At 43.0% G+C, this 12653-nt stretch overlaps 1 pseudogene; it reads left to right on the forward strand.

The window, feature by feature from the left end:
• The first annotated feature begins 11507 nt into the window (after positions 1-11507).
• Positions 11508-12184, forward strand: LOC101442792 (putative monooxygenase p33MONOX pseudogene; annotated as a pseudogene).
• The last annotated feature ends 469 nt before the right edge of the window (positions 12185-12653 follow it).

The following is a 12653-nucleotide window of genomic DNA, read 5'->3' on the forward strand; positions in this document are numbered from 1 at the left end:
GTAAGTGCTTAGCAAATGTAACTATCACTAGCAACTAGATAGATTATGTTATTCTCTCCACTTCCCAGAAGGAGAAATTTGGCTGAAAAAGATTAAATTATTTGTCTCAAGTCACACAGCTCTGAAGAGCCAGGAATGCAAGTCCTCAAAGCCTACTGATAGCCTCAAAGCCTACTTCCAGGTCCAACTGGGAAACTATTCAAGATTCAGCTCCTGATTCAGATAAAGGAAATGCCACCATTCCATTGCATTTTATACATCCCTCAACTACAGCATCTAAAGCTCATATTATAACCTCTATATTTTCTCCCTTCTAAGATGCATGTTTTGTTTTTTTTCCACATTTCAGGGTTCTGAAACCAAGGCTCACCTTACAATGTGTATAAGTAAAATAGTAGTGTTACTATTCTTCCCAAAAGCTGTTTTAAATCAATATTGCATTTTATAATCTATCCATCTCCTAGTCAAGGAAATGTGCAATTGGTTATACCTCTTGACTAGACTGTGAATCCCCTGGAACTGTAGTTTACTCATTTTGTGTCCTAAACACTTAGCACAAAGTCCTTTACATGTGTGTTGATTGTCCCAAATAGTGTTAATCAAGAAGAGATGTGTCTTTAATATCCATTCATTCAACAAATATTTATTGCGCACCTACTACGTGGCAGGAATTTCATAGGTGTTAGGGATATCACATCAAACAAGCCTGGCAAGGTCCCTGCTTACAAACCTTTGCTACATTTTAACAGGGAAAGACATGATTCTGCAGGACAAGGACAGAGCTATGCCCCAAAACTAACAACTTGTGTAGGCTGTGTCAGGCCAAAGCAAAGATAAGAAGCCAGAAGGTTGCAGAAGATGATGGTAGTTAAATGTGAGTTTGCAAAGGTCTTGAAACACATGCTGAGGAGTTTAGATTAAAGGTGGGAGGCAAATGGGAACTCCTGCCGATTTCCAAATGGACGAGTGACAAAATCAAAATAGCACTTTGAGAAAATTAGCCTAGCTGTTGGGTAGAGATTGTACCAGGAGGGGAGAGGCTGCAGGTGGAAATGCCTGCCAGGAAAGAGGCTGCTGCAGAAATCAGCATGGGGGGCGATCAGAGCCTGGACTCTGCGGGAGACATGGCTGTGTCAATGGCTGGAGAAGGTCAGATCCCAGAGAGAGAATTGCTTGCCCATTCTAGGAAAGGGGCAGACCAAGAGAGGAAGCAGTCAAAGGTGACTCCAAGGTTGAGTGCTTGGGAGGCTGGAATGCCCCTGATGATCATGGGCAAGAGAGAGAGCAAGATGCTTAGAAAACCATGTGTTAGGTCCCCTTGGAAGACCCAGTCAAAGAGACAGGGGAAAGGTCAGGGCTAGAGAGGAAGAGAGAAAGTTAACCGTATCCACTAAGTCATAGGCACACCTGGCCAGAAACAGGTGCGATCACACCTGGCCAGAAACCAGAGTAACCCTCCTCTTCTCTGGCCTTGGAAAGACTGCTCCAGATTCCCTTCCTGATTCAGGGGAACAAGAATACAGTCACTACTTACATCTTTGTCTTAAGTTGAGTTGACAATTAGGCAGAAGATCCAGGCTAGGAAACAGCTAATTGACATAACCTTGAGCCACTGCAGAAGCAAGATAATTAGTGAAGATTCATTAAGCAGCAAAATAAAAGGCACAGTGGAGCCAAGGGCTCAACCTCCAAATCTTCACAAAAGTTTATTGTCACCCTTTTCTTGCTTTCTCAGAAACTCTCATTAAAAGTCTTGGATGCTCACTTGAATTTTTGGTCATGCTTTACTGGAGGGAGGATTTTAAGCTATTTTTTAATTTGGTAATTCTCAGAACATATGCCTCCCAGGTATTAAAGGGTAGAGGTAGAGGAAATGAACATAAAGTTCATGCAGGGCATAGTGAGTACTCAGTAAACGTTGGTTCCTGAAAGATGAGTCACTCTGTTAGAACTTTGAGACTTGAGAGAGATACATGGCCCTGGTGCCTGCTCTCAAAGACACACACAAAAATGAACAAACCTCACCTTTAAGAGTCTCAGATGTGCTTTCATCCCTGATTTTAAAAACAGAAGCAAAGACTCGCATCTCTACCCTTCTACTTCTGTAATGGAGACTGGCCACTTCTGTTAAATGCTTTATTTGGTCCCTCTACTGATTGGAATTGACATTCCAGGGTTATTTACATTGCACGCTTCCCCAGCATGCAAGACCAGGCAGGTCTCATCCTCTCTGCTTCTTTCCTTTGATGGCCCCACATCTCCTGCCAGGCTTCCACTGGATTCTAGGGAGCTAAAGAGAAGTGGCTCAACAAGAGTAGAGTAAAATTCAAAAGTTGGCACCTAATGTCCTTAAATTCTTTAAGTGACATAGCCAAGAACCTAGAAGCCCAGAATCCAGAACATTCTGCTAACACAAAGTCTTCTTATTTCCAAATTCAATAAATTGTTAGTATTTACCTCAAAAAAAAAAAAAAAGTGGTCACTTAAGAATACAAATTTTGGTTGTCTGCCTAGTGATGGGAGTAGGAGACTTAGAGGAAAACCCACTTTTTTCTGGTGCAGTTCAGCTTAGCCAGACAACTTCAGAGCCACACAAGCCTTAGAGGTCCTCCACCCCCAATCTCTGCTGACTTCCTGAGTCACCTTTGTCACTCTCTTCCCCACAGCGCCGCCCAGTCTCTGCTTGGGCACTGCCTGAGGCAGGACGCTCACTCCCCGTCCAGGCAGCCTATTCAGCTTCCACAAGCAGCTCAGCAATCCCTGGTGAAGCTTCCTCCTGGCTTTGACTTTTCTTCCCCTGCTGCTGAAACTCCCCTTAATGAGGTTCCTGGGAGGCAACTAATTAGTCCAACCCCCCCTCTGCTGTTTTCCCACAAAAAGTAGAGACTCCCACCATTTTATAGGGGATGTGACTAGACCAGTGGGCACCTGTTTTTCTTTACAGTTTGAAAACGGGGAAGCGTGGGGCGGTTATGTTTAGCCAGGCTGCAAACGCTGTCGGAAGGCTAGGTGTAGGAATTTGCCTCTGGCTGGTGGATAAACAGTGTGCATTCCACGTCCAGGAACGGCCTTTACTGTGTCCTTAGACGGCTTTTGGAGAAGAACCGCAGAGTTATGGTAACACACCAGAAATGCAGGCCTGCTCGTGATGGCAGAGAGCGACAGCACCAGAAATCTAGGAGAGAGGAAAACGAAGACCTTTGGCCATGAAAAGCCTCTGTGAGTCTCGTGCTGTCTCAGTCAGACCCTCAGGGAGAAAACCAACAGAGGCCCGGTTGTTACAGAGGGCAGATGCACCTACCTGGACGCTGGCTGCTGAAATGAGCGTCCCGCTGCCCCCCAACTGTACCAGGAGGACAGTAAGCAGCTCCCCATCCTTCTATAGGCAGCAGCCTCCAGTCCCGGCTCACCCCTTCCCCCCGGTGGAGTAGACCCAGGCACCCAGAGCCCTCGCAGACGCACAAAGCCAGGGTCAGAGCAGTGGAGCTGCTCCCATGCTGCCCAGACTCGGAGGGTTGTGGCACTTTGAAGAATTTTGTTTGTTTGGGGGTGGGGAGATGATCCCACTTTGCCATAGTAAATTCCAACCCCTCCTGGGCAACCTCTTCATTCCTACCCTCAGCATCATGAGCAAAGGATTTGAGTGGTCAGGAGATTCCAATAGGCCAGACCTGGAAGAAACTCCCAGAGCAACTCTTCCCACCCAACTAGTTCTGTAGGTGAAGTCCAGAGAGGGTTGCCCCAGGGACAATCAGCGAGGGGCAGAGCCAGGGTACCGAGCCCACACCAGGCTGCATCACTCACCTACAAACCCCTAACTGCTCTTTAAAGTCCTTGCACATCTGGTAGTTCTTTGAGGATAAGGCTGAGTGTGAACCTTGCTCTCTCTTCCCTGCGGTGTTCAACCCGATGCTCCATGTGTGGTCGGAGCTCAGTAAATAGTTTCCAAGAGAGAATCAATGCAACAGGCCCAGGGAAGACACAAGGCAAGGATTAGTGCCCTCCAAGCCCTTAACAGAGGAGGACACAGCCCTCTGAAGTGCCCCCAAAGGTGGCCAGGGTTAAGGAGTCCGGTTACTTTTGAGATCAAGCCTCCTTTCAGCTCCTATGACATCATTAGTGAAGACAAAACGTGTATGATCTCCTGTACTCTCATTAGTTCTTAAGGCCCCTTCCAATCCTGGAACTCAACGGTTCTCCCAGACCCAAAACGCTCTGTACAGGTACATCTTCTCCTTATTGGACAAGCCCACATCTCAGAGGCAACAGCTTTCCCAACTGTGCTTCTCTGCCTTTTTCCACTTACTGCATGAAGGCAGAATGCACCACCTCTACCTTAATGCCCCTTCCTCTTTCCGTCCTTCCAAGCATTGCCCAGTGCCCCTTTCACACAAGAAACTAATGTTTCTAGGTGACATTAAAGAAGCAATAAGTTGGTTTATGTATAATTATCCAGATGGCCACATTCTGTTTGGTCTTGGAAACATCTTTCTGAGCAATAATAAAATTCTCTAAATGGATCAGTCAGAAAATAGCCAGCCTGGGGGCTGCAAATGGCCCCCTCATAGAGAGGCAAACCTGTGAGTCTGATTCTTTGGGAAGCTGGGTTTCAATGAGGCAGATATGCCACTTCATCTTTATTTACACTTCCATTCCAAAATGCATGTATCTCCACCAAAAAGATCTCATTCCTCTAAAGGTCAACGGACATCCGAGGATAGTTTTGCTCTTTCTGTTCTCCTGCCTGCCTGGCAGCCTACTAGCCCCTCACCCTAATCTGTTTTTGTTTGTTTGTTTTTTACTTTTAAGGAATATTTTATTTAGTAATGGTAAAATTGTTTATTCTCTCTAAAATATTTACACATTATTAATATTCTGAGAACTATGTGCTTGAATATGCTTCTTTATGTTTCATTTTATTTTATTTTATTCTTTTTCATTTATTTTTTAATTAAAGTTAATAGATCACAAGGAATGTTACATTAAAAAACATAAAAAACAAAAAACATAAGAGGTTCCCATATAACCCACTCCCCACCCCCACCACATCATTTTTGTAAATTGTGTTTTTTTGAAGATATATACATCACACACAAAAAAAGTTACATTAAAAAATATAAGAGGTTCTTGTATACCCCCCACCCCACTCCTCCCACACCAACAACCTCCCTCAACATTGTGGCACACTCCTCACACTCAGTGAACACATTTTGGGGCACTGCTGCTCTACACAGATAATAGTTTACGCTGTAGTTCACACTCTCCCCCAGTACATTCAGTGGGTTATGGCAGGATATATAAAATCCAGCATCTGACCCTGCAATATCATTAAGGACAACTCAAAAATCCCAAAAATGCCCCCACATCACATCTCTTCTATCTTCTCCTTGCCCTCAGCAACTACTGTGGCCACTTTCTCCACCTCAATGCTAAAATTTCTTTTATTATTCATCACAATAGTTTTATAGTAGAATATCAGTAAGTCCTAATCTGTTTTTAACACCCTCTCTGGTTCCTATAAACCAGGTTGAGAGTCTTTTTACTTTCAAGACCCACCACCCCATGGACAAGATCAAGGTCACGCACACAGACTCATGTACATCTAACCTTATTGCTTGTTTGTTTGGGAGAAAATAGAAAAATTTTAACCCACTCAGTTCTTAAATCAAGAATATGGAATGTGAGTTTTTATTTTCAGTAAAGAGAGGCCACCTCTAGTGGTCATATAAGGTATGGTAACATACGTTACATTTTCTAATTTGACTCATTCCTCTTTATTCCCTCCATTCTAATTTCCTCAACTATTACTCTCAAGCACATACTTTGATGAAATACCTCAAGTCATTTTTTAAAGCAGAGTGTAAAAAATTGATTAATTCAATTCATATCACAAGCATTAAGAAAATATTGCATTGTTGTAATATGGCCAGTGAAAGGAAAAGGAAAGGAAAAGAGGAAATGGAAAGAGAGGAAAGAAAAGGGAAGACAGGTGTAGCAGTTTGATAAGGTTATGAATTCCAAAAATAGATACTGGATTATGTTTGTAATCTGATCCGTACCTGGGCTTGATTGAGTTATGATTAGGGTTTTAATTGGGCCACATCATTAAGGAATTGAGTCCCCACCCCTTGCTGGGTGGGGATTCACAGATAAAGCACAGAGTTGTAGGTTTCTGATGTTGTAGTTTGATGCTGGAGCCCCAGGGAAAGAGACAGAGCTGTTTGCCTGATAGTCCACAGCTGACCCTGTGGAGAGAGGCAAAGCCTAGAGAGTCTCCTAGTCTACAAATGACCCTGTGGTGGAAACAGCGGAGCTGAGCCCAAAGGAACCCAGAAAGCCTGAACCCTCACAGACATCAGCAGCCATCTTGCTCCAACACGTGGAAATAGACTTTGGTGAGGGAAGTAACTTATGCTTTATGGCCCAGTAACTGTAGCTCCTACCCCAATAAATACCCTTTATAACACCCAACAGATTTTTTGGTATTTTGCATCAGCACCCCTTTGGCTGACCAATACAACAGGAAAGATGTTTCCATAAAGAGTGAGGGAGCAGATGTGCCTTAAGCAGTTGAGCACCCACCTCCTACGCAGGAGGTCCCAGGTTGGGTTCCCAGTGCCTCCTAAGGAAAAACAAGACACTTAATGAGCAAAAACAATGAGCAGAAAACAAGAAAGAAAGAAAAAAAAAAAAGAGTGAGTCAGTGGAATTAGCAGGAATTTCCAGGGAAGATAACAGAGTAGGGAGCTCCAGGGCTCAGTTCTTCCACCAAAAAAAAACACAAAAAAACTATTAAACAAGCAGCAAATGTCTGAAATAACAACTTGAAACTCCAGTGGCCAAAGAACACTGTAAAGCATCCAGGGTAAAGCCAGAGGAAGAGGCTGATAAATTACAGTAAAAAAAAAAAACTGTAAATTGTTCCACCCAAATGGCAGCTACTGGCACCCATCTCCCACTCTTGCAGTAGTCCCCTTTGGGTTCCGGTGCCTGGCTAAAGGCTGCTAAGTAAAAGGGATATAAAAATTCTCTTCTCTGGAACAGGAGTGGGTACAACTAATCACTCACTGATCAGGGCTTTTGATTAGCAAATTCTAATACTATGTCACAAAGCTGAGGGCAGGAATTATTTCAACACACCAGGGACAAAGGCAACATTGTTTCAACCCTGACCCATAAAGGGGCAAAGACAGTGAACATTTGAAAACACAGCGTTTCCTCATCGCTTTGGGGTAGAGTTAGCTGAAGGGCTGCATTTGCTGGGTAGGCCAGGAAAGCTCAGCTTTGGGGAGCCATTAGAGAAGTTTCAGCAATTTTCCTGATCCCCTCCCAGGGTACTTTGGAGCCCATCTCCACCCACTTCATGGATCCCTGGCTCCTGATTTTGTCTGGGAAAGACTAACTTGGGAAAGCCCTCTCTGGGATGACCTATCTCCCAGAATTTGCCCTCCAGGCAAAAGCAGCCTGAGACAACAAAAGGCACACAAAAAGCTATAGAGGGAGACAGTCTGGAACAAAGACCTACCGGCTTCGAATACCCAGGAGAGGGAATTCTACCTCCTGGGAAACAGAGCAGACAAGCAAACTCCTGTCAACAAGGGAACTCCTAAACAACTAACAAGCTAAACCCCAAAAGACAGGGGAAACCCTGCACGGTGCATTTACCTTGGGAAGACCTTCCTAATAAGAGGGATAAAGCTCGAGAAAAATCTGTCTTATCACCAGCTGGTTACAAAACCAAGAAACAGACATCCCAGTAAGTAAGCCTCAGAATTAATACGCTAAAATATAAAAATGTATTGTGTGGAACAAAGTACAAAACAAACAAACAAAGAAGAAATGATGGCCCATCCAAAGGAAAAGGATAAAAATACAGAAAACACCAATGAAGAAGACAAGAATGGAGAAATACTGAACAAAGCCCTTAAAAAATGCTTAAGGAGATAAAAGAAAGTATGGAGAAAGAACTAAAGGATATCAAGGGAAGAATGAATGAACAATGAGAATCTAAGTAAAGAGACAGATATTTTTAAAAGGAACCAAACAGAACTACTGGAGTTGAAGACCACAATAACTGAAACGAGAAATGCCCAGAAGGGTTTCAAGAGCAGATTGGAGCTGGCAGGAAAATTAGTAACTTGAAGACAAGAAACATGAAATGAGGTAGGCTGAAGGCCAGACAGAAAAAGGAAATAGTAAAAGCAAAAACAGCTTAAGACAGCTATGGGATACCATCAAGCACACCAATATATGTGTAATGGGAGTTCCAGAGGAGAAGAAAGAGAGAAAGGGGCAGAAAAAAGTCAAAACCTGACGGAGAACTTCCGAAATTTAGCAAAAGACATGACTATGCACATCCAAGAAGCTCAAAGAACACCAAACAGGATAAACATGAAGAAAAATATACCCTGTCATATACTGATTACAATATCAAATGCAAAGAACAAGGAGAGAGTTCTGAAAGCTGAAAGAGAAAAGCAACGTGTTACTTACAAGAGAGTCCCGGTAAGACTGAATGCCAATTTCTCATCAGACACCATGAAGACAAGAAGGCAGTAAGCAGAAATATTTAAAGTGCTGAAGGAAAACAACTGCCAACCAAGAATTTTATATACCATGAGACTGTCTTTACAAAATGAGGCAGAGATGAAGACATTCTCAGACAAACAAAAGCTGAAGGAGTACATCATCACCAGACCTGCCCTACAAGCAATGCTAAAGGGAATTCTTCAGACTGAAACAAAAAGACACTAGACACTTGAGACGGTTTGAAGTTGGGTAGACCCCAGAAGATAATATCCTTAGAGCTAATCCATTCCTGTACATCTTAATCCTCTTACTGGAGTCCTTTATAAGTGGAGGAATAAAAAAGCTGCAGAGGATCCCGAAGTATAAAGCCATGAGGCCCAGAGGAGAAGGCAGAGACCGAGACCGGCAGACTCCACCATTGTACCCTGCCACGTGAGAGGAAGTCAGGACTACCAGCAGCTGGTCCTTGGGGAGAAAAGCATCTCTGATGAACCCTTGATTTGGACATTTTCACAGCCCGAGAAATGTAAGATTTAACCTAATAAATTCCCATTGTAAAAGCCAACTCATTTCTAGTATATTTGCATTGGCAGCTTTTAGCAAACTAAAACAACAGTGGTTCAAAGCAGCATAAAGAAATAAAGACCTGTGATAAAGGTCTTGGGTATTTGAGTAATTATAAATGCCAGTATTATTGTATTTTATTGCTTGGTATGTAATTCTATTTCTTACTTCCTACAGGTGCTAAATGCAAATGCATAAAAAGTAACCATAAATCTAAGTTGTTAGACATACAGTGTACAAAGATATAAGTGGTAACAAGTACAAAAAAATGGGGAGGGACATAGGGATATAGAAAAAGCATATGCATGCTATTAAAGTTAAATTGGTATTAAAGCAATATAATTACTATATATTTAGGATGTTACCCCACAGTAACAAGGAAAACTGATGAAAAATATATCCAGATAAAAATGAAAATACATTCAATATGGTACAAGAAAATAAATAAATATAAAAATAAAAAATGAGGGACCAGAAAAGGCATAAGACCTACAATGGCTAAATAGCAAAATGGTAGAAGAAAATTTTGTATTATCAGTAGTGACTTTAAATGTAAATGGATTAAACTCTCCAGTCAAAATGAGGAGCTGGCCGGAATAGATAAAACAGCATGACCCAACTATATGCTCTCTCCAAGAGACTCACCTTAAAGTCAAAGATACAAGTAGATTGAGGGTTAAAGGATGGAAAAAATATACTGTGCAAGTAGTAACCTAAAGAGAGTAGGGGAGGCTATATTAATATTAGATAAAATGTAACTCAAAAACAGTTACAAGGGACAAAGATGATCATTACATACTGTAGCAGTTCAATATAGTTATGAATTCCAAAAAGAGATATTGGATTATGTTTGTAAACTGGTCTGTACCCAGCCATGATTAATTTTAGAGCTTTGATTGGGCCACGTCAGTAGACATGGCACAGGACAGAGTTTAAGCTTTTTGATGCTGGAGATTTTTATGTTGGAGTTGTTGTGGTTTTTTTTATGATTTATTTATTTTATTTATTTCTCTCCCCCTTCCCCCCTCCCACCTCAGTTGTCTGTTCTCTGTGTCTATTTGCTGCATGTTCTTCTTTGTCTGTTTCTGTTGTTGTCAGTGGCATGGGAATCTGTTTCTTTTTGTTGTGTCATCTTCTGTCAGCTCTCTGGGTGTGTAGCACCATTCCTGGGCAGGCTGAAATTTCTTTCACGCTGAGCGGCTCTCCTTACGAGGCGCACTCCTTGCACGTGGGGCTCCCCCTGCATGTCACAGCGCTCCTTGTGCGCATCAGCACTGCACATGGGCCAGCTCCACACAGGTCAAGGAGGCCCGGGGTTTGAACTGCGAACCTCCCATGTGGTAGACGGATACCCTAACCACTGGGCCAAATCCGCTTCCCCCGATGTTGGAGTTTTGATTTGGAATTTGATCCTGGAATCTTGAGCTGGAGCTCTGGGAAGTAAGCACACAGAGGAAAGAGAAGCAAGCCTTGGAAAGAGAGGACCTGAGCCAGGAGAAGAACACAAAGGAATAGAGACAGCTCCTTAGACACAGCAGAAACCCCAGGGGTGAGACAGAGCCATTTGCCTGATAGTCTACAGCTGACCTTGTGGAGCAAGGCAAAGTCTAGAGAGCCTCACAGACTACAGCTGACCATGTGGAGAAATCAGGGAACCTGAGCCCAGAGAGAAGCAAAACCTGGGAAAAGAGGAACCCAGGAAGCCTGAGCCCTGGCAGATGTCAGCAGCCATCTTGCTCCAACACGTGGAAATAGACTTTGGTGAGAGAAGTAGATTATGCTTTATGGCCTGGTTCTGTAAGCTCCTACCCCAAATAAATACCCTTTATAGAAACCAACCCATTTCTGGTATTTTGCATCAGCACCCCTTTGGCTGACTAATACACATACTGATAAAGGAAACAATTCAACAGGAAGGTATAAAAAGTATAAATATGTATGCACCTAACCTTAGAGCCCCCAAAATACATGAAGAAAATACTAGCAGATTTGAAGAAAGAAACTGATGGTTCTGCATTAATAATAGGAGACTTTAGCATACCATTTTCAATAATGAATAGAGCATCTGTCAGAAGATCAACAAGGAAGTAAGGACTTAAATGATGCACTAAACCAACTAAACCTAACAGACATATATTGAACACTGCACACAAAGAAAATTGAATATATCTTATTCTCACATGCACATTGATAATTCTCCAGGATAGAACATATGTTGGTTCACAAAACAAATCTCAAATTCAAAAATATTGAAATCATACAATGTATATTCTCCAACCGCATTAGAATGAAGCTACAAATCAATCCCAACTATATGGAAATTAAGCAACATACTCTTAAACAACCAATGGGTTAAGGAAGAAACCAGAAGTGAAATTAGTAAATGAAAATGAAAGTACAACATACCAAAAATTATGGGATGCTGCAAAAGCAGTGCTGACCTCGCCAAGGTAGAGGAAGGAGAGGCCAATGTATCCTCCCCTGCTGTGGCCTGGCCACTGGCCACTGACAGTGTGGACAAGGTCCCAGTGGTGAAAGCTAAAGCTACCCATGTCATCATGAGTTCTCTGATCACAAAACAGGCCGGGAACCGCATTCAGCACTTAGAGCAACAGGCAGGGCTGAGAGATGCTGGCTGCACCCCCACAAGGGCCTTTGCACCCAAGTATCTTCAAATGGCAGAAACACTCCACAAACTCAAGCTGCAGAGCAGAAAGATAATTAAAGAAGAAAGGCAGGCCCAGTCTATTCCAGGTAGCACCCTCCACTCTTCCAAAGAGGCGGGTTTGCCCCTGGTTCTTTCACAGCCTTACCTGGTTCAAATTCTAGCATCATGGATTCTGGAAGTGGGGATAAAGATAAAAACTCATCAGAAAAATGGAGCCTTCTGGGCCCAAGATCTAATTCGAGAGGCTTTGCCACCCAGCCCTATGGAGGAGCGCAGAAGCCCTCTCCAATGGACCTGATCCGCGTCCAGGCCACCCGCACGGCTGAGGACCCAGCAGTCCTCAAGCCACCCAAGGTGGATGTGCCAGTGATGGAAGGGAAGACACCATCAGCACGGACCATAATCTCAAACACTGTGGCTTGAACGTGCTCAGGCCCGCTGGGGTCTAGATGCTTTCTGCTCCAGGGACTCTGGATAGAGGGCGTCTTGCTCCCCACTCCCATTTTACTTTGGCTCTGACATAGAGAAGTTAAGTACATTTTCTAAAAACCTGTTAAACGAGGCTAGAGCTGGAGAAACAATTCGCTTTTGAGAAACATTAGTGCAAAGTTTGTCTTTATTGTGAGGAAGAAGTTATTTTGTACTACTTTAGTTTAAAGTTAGACTACCTGATTTCAGCAGTGATGTATCAGGGCTCTCGTTACCTATTTTTGTAGCATGAACCCTTGACAAGAACTTGAATTATTGCTCACTAGGTAAATGATGTTTATCATGTTCCAAAACCCAGGTTTCTTGATTCCTTTACCATTAGCCGTGTGAGCATTGACAAATCATGGAGTAGTGGTGTTCGCTGACTCGTTTAAACAACCCTGGCCCTCTGAATGCTGTGCTG

This window comes from Dasypus novemcinctus, chromosome 7 (genome assembly GCF_030445035.2).
Source record: "Dasypus novemcinctus isolate mDasNov1 chromosome 7, mDasNov1.1.hap2, whole genome shotgun sequence".
NCBI classification, from domain to species: domain Eukaryota; kingdom Metazoa; phylum Chordata; class Mammalia; order Cingulata; family Dasypodidae; genus Dasypus; species Dasypus novemcinctus.